Here is a 10,673-nt window from a genome sequence, read left to right as displayed (position 1 = left end):
CTTTGTGTTAAAATGCACACATCAACACAAAACAACTATAGGAGTAAGGATTTCCTGTGTAGGTGTTTACAGAAGAGTGCAGGTCATGTAGTAGGGCAAGCTCAAGTGATGAATCCAAGGTGGGCTATTGCCAAAGGACTTCATCAGAGTCCACTCTCAAATTGCCCAGAAGAAGTGGATCACTGACAGCAGACTTACTGAGTAGTTTGATGACCTCTTTCAGAGCCAAACTCTTTCACAAGGCAAGGATATTTCCATGCAGCTGCTCTGTGCAGCTGATTTACCTCAGTGGTCCTGAAAGTCACTGGGTCTACAATGCCTGCATAAATAGGTGCTGCTGTGAGAGAGAGGGATTAACACGGCCTCTGAAACAACAAAAAAGCTAAACATGTCACATGTTTTGGTAAGGCAAGAGGTATGAATCCAACACATCTATTTGTTCAAGAAACGATTGGCTCAAATATTCTCATCCACATGGTGCAAACAATGCTACATTCAAAGAGCTGTTTTTATGCCTTTGTTGCTTAGATGTTCATGTTTGCATAAGGTACAAAGCAACGATCAACTGCACTTTTAGGATATTCCATGACAACCCCTCACCTTCTAGTTGTAATGGAAGTTGAAGCACATAATTATCCACAGCTTTATATTTCCTCCTAGGTCATTGTTGGGTTTCCTACTAACATTATCTTATGGACAGAATTTTAGCAATTACTACCATTTGAGCTCATATAGCAAGGGTCCTAGGCCAATTTTGCCAGCGGCTGTTTAATATTTTGAATGTAAATGTATATTTTGCTGATGTTGTAATATACATCTAGTTATAGCAAGTTTACCTAGATACCAGTAATAACCATGTGTTTTAGATATGAATCTGAACAAACAACTTCTCTGTCCTTTGCTAACTTTGATAGAAAAATGAGATCCCTCCCCACCCCCTTCATCTCCTGTTTTTACCTTTTTGTAGGATGTAATTTCCTGGTCCTGATACATCACGTGCCAGGTCCTACATACTCTGCTCTCTAGACTGATACTCCAACAAAAAAATATGGAATACAAATAATTCTGCCTTGATGATTATCATGAGCAGATGGTTTTATGACTTAATCTTCCAAAATGTATTTGAAAATATATTTTTCTGAGACACCACTGTTAACTCTTCTCTTTCCCTTTATGTTCTTAACATTATTGTTCTGTTTTATTTAGCCCATGAAAATGAGTTGCAATAAGAAACTGCCCTTTGACTTACGATTTGCTTCTGCTGCTTATTATTCCACTGTATCTCACATTTTACTTATATTCAGCAGAAATCAGTTTAAGCAGTCCCAAATGGTTTTGATTTAAGATCAGCACTCAGAATAGTAGTGCAGAAACAAATTAGAATATATGTTTCCAAACCAGTTTAATGTCTTTTCTCTCTTTTGCAAGGAGAGAAATGTGGCTGCTTGGCATTCCTCTCCCGATCAGCATTTTATGATAGTGCAAGAACTGAGCAGAAATGTTGCAATGCTGCCTGTAGTCAACATATGTAAGATCAGACTCCAGCTAGTCAGGTTTAGATACTGAAGCAAGACACCCCTTTTGGCTGTGACTGTTATTCAAAGAATATGTAGTTTCATATTTATCTTGGTTTTCTTTCTCGTTATGCTCCCACACCAGCTTCTTCTTTCCCACTTGCTCAAATGTTTCCAAAGAATGAAAACACAGCACTGTGCTCCAAGAAGAGTGACATTACTTCCCATGATATTATTTCTAAAGAAAGTTCACAGTGATTGAAATATTTGGAATGTCCTTGGTAATGCTGTCGGTTTTCAGCATAGGATTTCACAAACGCAGGGCCCAGACCAGAGGGAGGGCTGCCCTCAGTTCCCAGACCACCCCCAGCACTGAGCCCCTGGGAATCCCTGCGGAAGGTTGCCTGGGCATCTGAAGGATGCAAACTGCTCTTTAAATACTATGCGCAATCACACATATATGTATGATTTATTTGGGATTCAGAGCCTCTTAGGCAGAACTGATGTGGCAAATAAAGAGTAAGACAGGAAAAGCAGATGCTTTACTTGCTCTTTAATACTACTCTTAATCTCTAGCTAATCAAAATCCCTCAATAAACAAGACCAATTTGGTGCATACATCTGTTCCATATCCCGTCTATATTGTTGGTGGCGTCTCGCTGAATTCTTTGAGGCTCAGTGCCTTCACCACCTGCAAGATCAGATCATTGACTGTAACCAGTTGGTGGCATTGTAGCATTACAGCAGCTTTCTAAAGTTGCCATAATTTCACTCAGGGTAATCTAGAAAGCTATGAAAAGCAGGGTCTACATTTTGAAGGGGAAACACTGGAAAATTTTGCATGCTGAAATCAGCTGTATCCAGAGCTGAAAGAGGATGCATGAGCAGATAATTCTTTTAAAGACAAAAAAAAAAAGTAAATATAAATAAAATGCTATATTTAAAGAATAGTCAGTGCGTAGGAACATCAAAGCAAGCAGTGATAACCCTGTGTTTACAATACATGCACAATAATATCTAAGCTGTTCATGGAGATCTTCAGTAATTAGGAGTATTTATGAGCTACTGGTTGTAAAATAAATTTAGGAAATAGGGAAAGAGAGGAATTACACTGCAAATATCTGAAAGTGCCTTAAATCTGAAAATGTCAAATTAGAAAAATAATATAATTTTATTTGCCTATACAACAGATTTTTTTTTTAATTATTTTTAACAAGGAAATCCATGATATACAAATTGGGGCACGGGAGCATGAAGTGGAAACATTAATTCTAACCCTCACTGTAACATGCTATTTCACTGTCATTTCCTATAAGTTATTAACCTTCTCTGCCTCATTCTCATCAGTTCCGAAGAAAAGGAGATAATACTGTAATGCTTTCAACACTAAAAGGACTAATTAGTTAATATCTGTAAAATGTGTTGAAAAATGCTTTGTGCTAACAACATTTTAGCGTGTTGTTCACAAATTAAGGTTACAGGGGAACCTCTGTTAACCCCTTCTCCAAACCAACTATGCTTTCTAATTCCTCGGTACTTGTACGTGGTTAGCATTATGCTTGCACTGGCTGCATTTGCACTTGTACCCAGAGGCCAGTGTTCAGACTGGCTTAGACCCATTACTTGACTTTAATTTACTCTCAGAAGAATATTCTCACCTCCAGCCTTTTTTTTTTTTTTTTTTACTTTCATCCTGATGAGACATGAAAACATACTGTGAATCTCAATGAGATAGCTTTTTTTTTTTTTTTTTTCTTTTTGAGGTCTGAGAGTGTACAAGGGTCTAAATCAAGCCAAGAAGCACCACAAACTGGAGGCTAGGCACTGATGACACCACTCATATAGAGTGGCATCTTTCCTTAGACAGTTTTCTCTTAATGTTTTCTAAACAATAATGAATAACCTTAGCCTTAGCCTCTATGTCACGGCTGCGAGCTCATAGAGATTTTGTGATTGGTGGGATTTTGCACAGTGGCTTGATAAGGGAAAAAACTGTGTCTCTCCAGTTCAGCTATAGTCTTATCTGTCCTCTGATCAGCTGCCTGCATCACTTGCCTGCTTCATGGGTGTCGAACAGCTAATCAAGGATGTTCAAAATCAGCTAGTACATTGGAGAAAAAGGTAGGAGGAAAGTTTTACCAAAAAACAAACAAACAAACAAACAAAAAAACCAGCAGTTTTGAACATCTTAGCCCACTTACTCTTATTTTCAGTGGGTTTTGGGGATGTCTCTTTCATTCCATTCCTCTCTTTATGAAGTGCTAATGGGAAGATGGGGAAACCTCTGTTGCCAGCCTCTGAACACTGGGGAAAGACCACCATGGAGGACTGGGCTAGATCTGAGAAAAGGGAATCTCTGAGATGTAGGCTGAAGGGATGAGACTGATTTTGAGCTTTAGACCTGCTATGGTGCCAAGGACACAGACCTCCTCTCTCAAGAAGTCTGTGAGAGCGCAAAATGAAAGTTTTACTTGCTCACATGAGTACACACAGGGTGGACAGGAATAAAAGGAAAACTGAGAAATGAAATGTTTTATGAAGCTGGATGACCTTGTAATTGAAGCTAATGATTCTGAAAGGAACCTTCTCCTCATTATCACCTCTTTTACTTCTGCTCAGGAGCTTAATGCAGTTGTTGGGTGTACATTTACTGTAGTTAGCTTAAATTTACTCACAAATGAACAGTTTCTCTCAAGTAAAAAATAGTCTGAGTGAAAACAAACAGTGTCAGTGTGAAATACTACCTACTTTCATAGCGGGACTACAGCCACTAGTGTATGAAGTCTCTGGGACCTGTCGGTATATCCCATGGCTGTTCTCAGATGCCATACACTGAGTTACTCTAAAGGTTACTTCCCTGTGCTCTGTGGCTCTGATATGTGCATCCCATCTGAATTTGCATGGTGAACATAGGGGCTGACTGAAAAACGATCAGGCAGAAGTAACTTAAAGATCTGACATCTCAATCTTTCAGTTCTAGCCTATACCCTCTGTGGAGAGAAAGCTTGTGTTAAAAGTGTTATCTCACCAGGCTGAGGAATTTACTATATGGAAGAAACTTGAAGTAGGGACAATTATAACTCAAGAAGTGAAGGCAGTCCACAGAAATGGTAATTTTGGCAAGAATCACATTATAAGGAATTGTGACAGACCTGGCTAAAAAAATGGTAGATTTGGCCCTACCTTCTTGCGTTAACTGCAATACAGCAACATTTCCTTCATAAATTGTCCTAAAATAAATGAAAAAAAAAAAACATCTTTCCATCACTTGAGCAAAAGAAGGGGTTAGCATATGGCCTGAGTCTTACCATCGATTTCAGCAGCAGTCCATTGAACCTATATTATATCTGGAGCTGAAAGCTCACCACTTGCTCAGCTTTTCATCTCTTGTGTCAGTGTAGGATGGTGCACTGTGAAGTGAAGGCATAGATGGGGACCCAGGTGTTGCTTCTGACTAAAAGCCTCTCTGCTGGAACTTCCTGACTCATTTCCCTGATTACAAGACAGCAGGTGTCAAACACAGCAGAAAAAGAACAAAGGACATTATCTATCCATACTTAATTAAAGGCAGAAATGCACTCAAGCCTAGCTGGCTGAACCAGAAGGCCGTTAGGGTGATAGTGTTTTAATTTATTTTAACTGTGCAGGAAGAAATTTAAGATGATTGCTGAGAACAATACACATTAAAGAATGGAATTATTATTATTATTTTTAAGAAAATTATATATTTAAATTTCCTTACTGTTACTTTATTTTTGCAAGTGCTTTCTGTGAATACTGTACATGGCATATTTAAAATATACAAGGTAACCTGATAAATATGAAATCTTATATCATCTTAGCATTAGTTTAAATGTCATTGAAGGAACAGGTTTTCAACTCCATCATCTTCAATGGTTACATTATTGGATTTTTCTTAGCGGTTTAAATTTTTCTATTACATGAATCCTATCTATTCATCAAGTAAAAAAGTGGCTCACATATCTTATGGTTCACCTTGCTACTATACATTCTGCGTGAATTCTGTCACCCTTTCAGTTCTGTAAAGACTTTCAGTATAAAGGATTAGGAAAAGAGATGTAATCTGTTTAGAAAAGGCACTTGGATACATTCCAATGAAAATAGCTGTTTTGTTAGTAGCTTAACCATACAATAATTGTAGTGGAATATCAGTGATTTTCATACCTCACTAGGAAAATTTACACAAATTATCTTACAACAAAAAACAGGACCATGGCTGCCCTAGACATATTCTGGAATGTATATAGTTGTAGTGTGTTCATATTATTTTCTTGTATCAGTGCCATTAAAAGAATTAAGAATACTGCATGTTGCAGTGTTTGCCATCTTCCAGTAAATAAATCAGAACCCTTATATTATAGAATGCTTTTATAATTCTAAGTAAAAATAAAAGATCTGCTAAACAGGATGGGTTTAGTGGAGGAGCAAGGCAAAATATTGGAACAATAAGGCTATCTAAATATCATGAAGTCACTACTCAAAGGCACAGCCATAAATGAGGTTTTAAAATGCTTTGAAAATGACCATTACATTATAAATAAAACTGCTTAACCTTCAGATACATTAATTCACTAGGTTTGTAATCATCCCATAAAGAGTCATATTCTCATTCATGTGCTTTACTGAAATAGTTTTTATCTCTATGAAACCCTCTCTGAGTATTTAGTTTCTTCATGCTTTTTGTTAAGATTTTAGCACCTGTCACAGTCTAACATCCTGGTTCAAACTTCAGTGACCAAGCTGGAAGGGCTTTGAATCAAATTCCAATGATCTGATATGATTCATGAAAATATTTCATGTGTGTCCTTAAAACTTGTTTATATCAAGTTCCAGTAATTTATATGGGACTAAAACACTTGCTGAGTTTATTTTCCAAAATTAAACCTTAAGTCACAATTATCCCAATGATATTTTGCAGCATCCTCAATGAAAGCTTTGCAGTAAGATTCTGCTACCATCAGTTAACATGCAAATCCTGAAGCCTTCAAAGAGTTGGTATAGATTTCATTTCACCAGTCTTCTAAGTTTAATAAACAGTTGTGGTCATGATACATCAGAAATATTTTTGGTTGTACCTCACTGTCACTTATAGAGATAACTAGGAGGAAAAAGCCCCAAAGAATCTACTTTATTTGTAATAGAGAATGTTATGCGTAAGAATTATTATTATTATTATTATTTATTTATTTATTTTAAGACGAGAACAGTACCAATTAAGTCATTTTTTTTTCTTAGCAAATTTGAACAAGCTGGGCTATTTCTGGGTATGGAACATATAAAAACCCCACTGGATTTCTAGAATTTGTGCCTGAAGTAGACAAGTGTAATGTGAACCACAGAGCTTTGTTTTTGTGTAAATGAATATCTCTAATAGTAAAAATTCTGTTTTCATGTGTTTTTCTGGTCTCTTTTAATAAACTTATCATTTAGGATCCTTGATCCAGAGCAAAAAACACTTTTAAATGGGAATACACACTCCTTTTTGAGTTTGCCAAGATACTGAGCACAAAGTGGGCATGGAACTAAGAGCAACAGATTGCCCTAATGATTGAATGCTGGTGTTATCCATATTATATTAATTAAATAAAACCTTAATAACCTACATGTCAAAATAGCAGTACAGATTGCCTAGAGAAAGAAAGTGAAAGCTGTTCCCTCGAGCATGGATAAGAAAAGCAAAGCTAAGTGTTATACTTCTATTCAGAATGGAAAAGCTGTATGAAGCTGCATTGGAGAAAATGGTTGAGTTGCTTCTCACTTGGAATAAAATTCATTCCTGTGATATTTTGGCTGAAAGCAAATGTGGCCACAGTTATTAGAAAGAAAACCCAAACCTCAACAGATTCACAAAATATAGTTCTACAAGAACAGCGTGAGTCCAGCAAGGAGATAAACAACATGCATTAAGCTATACCAAGATAAAGCTTATAACTAAATTTTCCTGCTAGGGTGCCTGTGGTTGGGCAGCTGAAAACATATTTAAGTTAATCTCTAAGGCCACAGTTCAGGAAAACTCTTCAGTACACACTGAATCAATATCTATTCAGGAAGATCCTATGCACAAGACTAAATTTAAGCATGTATTTAAATCCTATTGATTTCAATGGGATTTAAACACAGACCTAATATTAAACATCTGTTTAAATATTCTCTCAAATAGGGACATTTTCCCTAACAAGGATTGAGGTTCAAAACTATTAGTTTTTTATGTCCTCTTAATTCATTTAAATTCAAAAGAAAAACAAGGAATTTTCCTTGTGTGGAGCATTTTATGATCACATTATATCATAGTCTGTTCCAATAAATAACAGTTTAACTATTTTCCATTCAGCAGTTAAAACGCTTGGTGTGTGAAGCTGAGCAGGACCCTGGAAAGTCATTGTGGAAGTGTGGCTGCCAGCCACATGATTGACGCTTTCCAGTGTGTGCCTGTTCTCAGATCTGCATTTCTGTAAAGGAAAATATCTATGTTATATGACTTTGTGAGTGTGTTTCACCTCAGTCACCTTTAGTTGTTGAAAGCTGAATGAAAAGGCTTAACAGGTTGCCCTATGCTCCTTTTGTAACAAATGGAAAGACATGGGTATCCTTAGAGGGTAATTCACCTGATTTGTCTTAGATTAGTGTTTCAGATGTAATAAATGGCACTTTAGAGGTGGGGGCATTTAGCTATTTTTCTCTGCAAACTGTAGGGGAATGTAATGAGTTTCATTTAGACATCTACTCCTTAGATGTCAAAACAGGGTTAGACAACTTGATGAGCGTATATGTACATTCACACAGTAATGTACATTTGAAGGGAGGGTGCAAAGAAGATGGAGCTTTTTTTCTTTCTTTTTTTTTTTTTTTTTTTTTTTTTCCAGTTATGCCCAGTGCCAGGGAGAGGCAGCAGGTACTAAATGAAACACAGGAGGTTCTGTCTGAACATCAGGAAGCATTTCTGTGCTGTGTGGGTGACTGAGCACTGGCACATGTTGCCCAGAGAGGTTGTGGAGTCTCCTTCTTGGAGATGTTCCAAAGCCACCTGGACGTGGTCCTGGGCAATCTTCTTTGGGTGCCCCTGCTTGAACAGGTGGGTTGGACCAGATGGTCTCCAGAGGTCCCTTCAAACCCTAACCATTCTGTGATTCTGTGATTTGAGATGGTCATTAGCTTTATAAATTCAAAGTAAGAGAAAAAAAGGTTTGATTAAATATATACATGAAACATTTGTCCTCTTTAATTTGCTAGATGTTTTTTGAACGTTGCATGATGATAAAATTTCAAATGTTTGAATTTCTGTAAACCAACTGCATTCATTACAGGTGTGTAGAGAAACATTTTCTTCTGGTCAGCTATAAAATTTCTGGTGAAATGTCAATATTTTTATTTTTATATTTTTTCCCCTGAAAAGTAATGGATATAGAAAACCTGGCACAGAGCTAAGCAGGTTCCACTCATTTTGCTGTCTACTCACTGAAACTGTTGGTGCTCAGGTGCTGCAAATTACTCACTCATAAATACTGTAGGGAAAAGGGAATGGTGAGTGTGTGAGTAAGCTGAACAAGTAGGCGTGCACTTCTAGCCATTCATAATTTTTCACCTGCTAGTCTTATATTAATCTTTCCTTTCTAGGCTTTTCCCAGTGTTGTTCAAGATCAGAGCACAGTGTATTTGTAGTATATTCCCTTGTACATTATAATGATATGACAATTTTTGTACACACCTTGCAGTGTAAAGGTGATAAATATATTTACCTTCCCTAAAGGAATCAATTAATCACAGGAGTCAGAGATCGGTGAATCTGTTTTCCTCACTCTTGCAAGCACGCAATATATTCACTCATAACCAATCCCATAATAAATTTTAGCCAGAAGCCCAAGAGGTAGGTAAACGTTGACACATTTGGCAGACAGCAGAAAAATTTGGAGTCTTAATGTGGACATTCTTTCAATTAAACACTGCCATTGTCTTAGAGGAATTAACTTTAATATAAGTAAGGGGTGAGAAATATAAAGCTTGCTAAAGTCAAGTTGTGGCTAATCAAACTATATTAAAAAAAAGCCATTTCAATGTTGCTTTTCCAGTATATATATTTAATCTTTATTTTCTGCATTGAGTTTGATGCATTCCTTAAAACAGTGTTCTCCTTTATATCTTTTTTATCCCTGTCTATATAAATATTAAATGAAACCATAACCCCTTTGATTTTAAGACCAAATACATTGGTTTACTTCAGCAATGCACAACGCTGTCTTACTTTTTTGACGATTCAATGCCACCTGGACATTTCTGGCAAAGTATTGCATTCTCTTCTAAGAGTTAAAATGGATTTTCCATTTTAAGTAGCTTATATTCTACAGGAATAGGTTAGAAATATGGAGCACACAGGAATATGTGAGACCAAGACTTCTGATAAACAATACATACCTATTGTCATGAAAAGAGAGCAAAATGTAAACAAACATGCATTTGCGAGCAGTACATGGAAAGAATGAGTAGCTAAGATTAGCAATGGGAGATATTGTTCCTTAGTGCATACACGTATGATCCTGTAAAGGCATGGTAAAATGTGAGCAGTTTTATGAGCAGAAATAAAAGGTGTCTGAAATCAGTGCTTTAATGAAGCTGCTGAATTTGGCTGAAATTGGATGTTTTGTTGCTATCAGAACACTGTGCTGGTGGTCTCTGTAATTCTCTTCTCACACGAATTGCCTCCTGCAGTGATCTTGCCTTCACAGAAATGTGTTTTTTTTTTCTTCTTGTTTGTTTGTTTGTTTTCCAAGATTATGATCACATTTTTCTGTTAATCCCCAACTTTTCTGTGTTATACATGCTACTGAAAGTTCTCGTCATAGACCAGTCAGTGCACTCCAGATGTTATATGCTTTCCTGGCTAATGAAATTGTCCCTCCTACTGTGGCCCCAAGATAGGCAATTTTGAAGTTAAGTTGTCATGAAGAGAGAAGCCCATTTTTTTTCACATTGAATTTGATATATTGGCAGGACCAGATATTTTTTGCAGCATCTGTTCTATTGATATTGTATTGATTACAATACCAACTTTTCTAGACAGCAGCTTGAGAGTTCCTTTGATTGCAGGTAGGTGTAACAGGAAAAAGCAAGATACAGCAGGTCTTGCTGGAAAGAGAAACTGAT

The 10,673-nt window shown here is 36.8% G+C and overlaps 1 long non-coding RNA gene across 1 annotated transcript; it reads right to left on the bottom strand.

The window, feature by feature from the left end:
• Window positions 1–1,278: 1,278 nt before the first annotated feature.
• Window positions 1,279–5,620, bottom strand: LOC308187903. The gene is made up of 3 exons (XR_013944998.1): window positions 4,823–5,620; window positions 4,698–4,744; window positions 1,279–2,205 (listed from the first exon to the last, which is right to left on the bottom strand). It is a non-coding gene; the product is annotated as an uncharacterized lncRNA (long non-coding RNA).
• Window positions 5,621–10,673: the final 5,053 nt, after the last annotated feature.

Source organism: Anser brachyrhynchus (genome assembly GCF_964034855.1).
Source record: "Anser brachyrhynchus genome assembly, chromosome: 1".
NCBI lineage: Eukaryota > Metazoa > Chordata > Aves > Anseriformes > Anatidae > Anser > Anser brachyrhynchus.
Note: the sequence above shows the minus strand (reverse complement) of the source record. Positions and strands in the feature narration are given on the sequence as shown.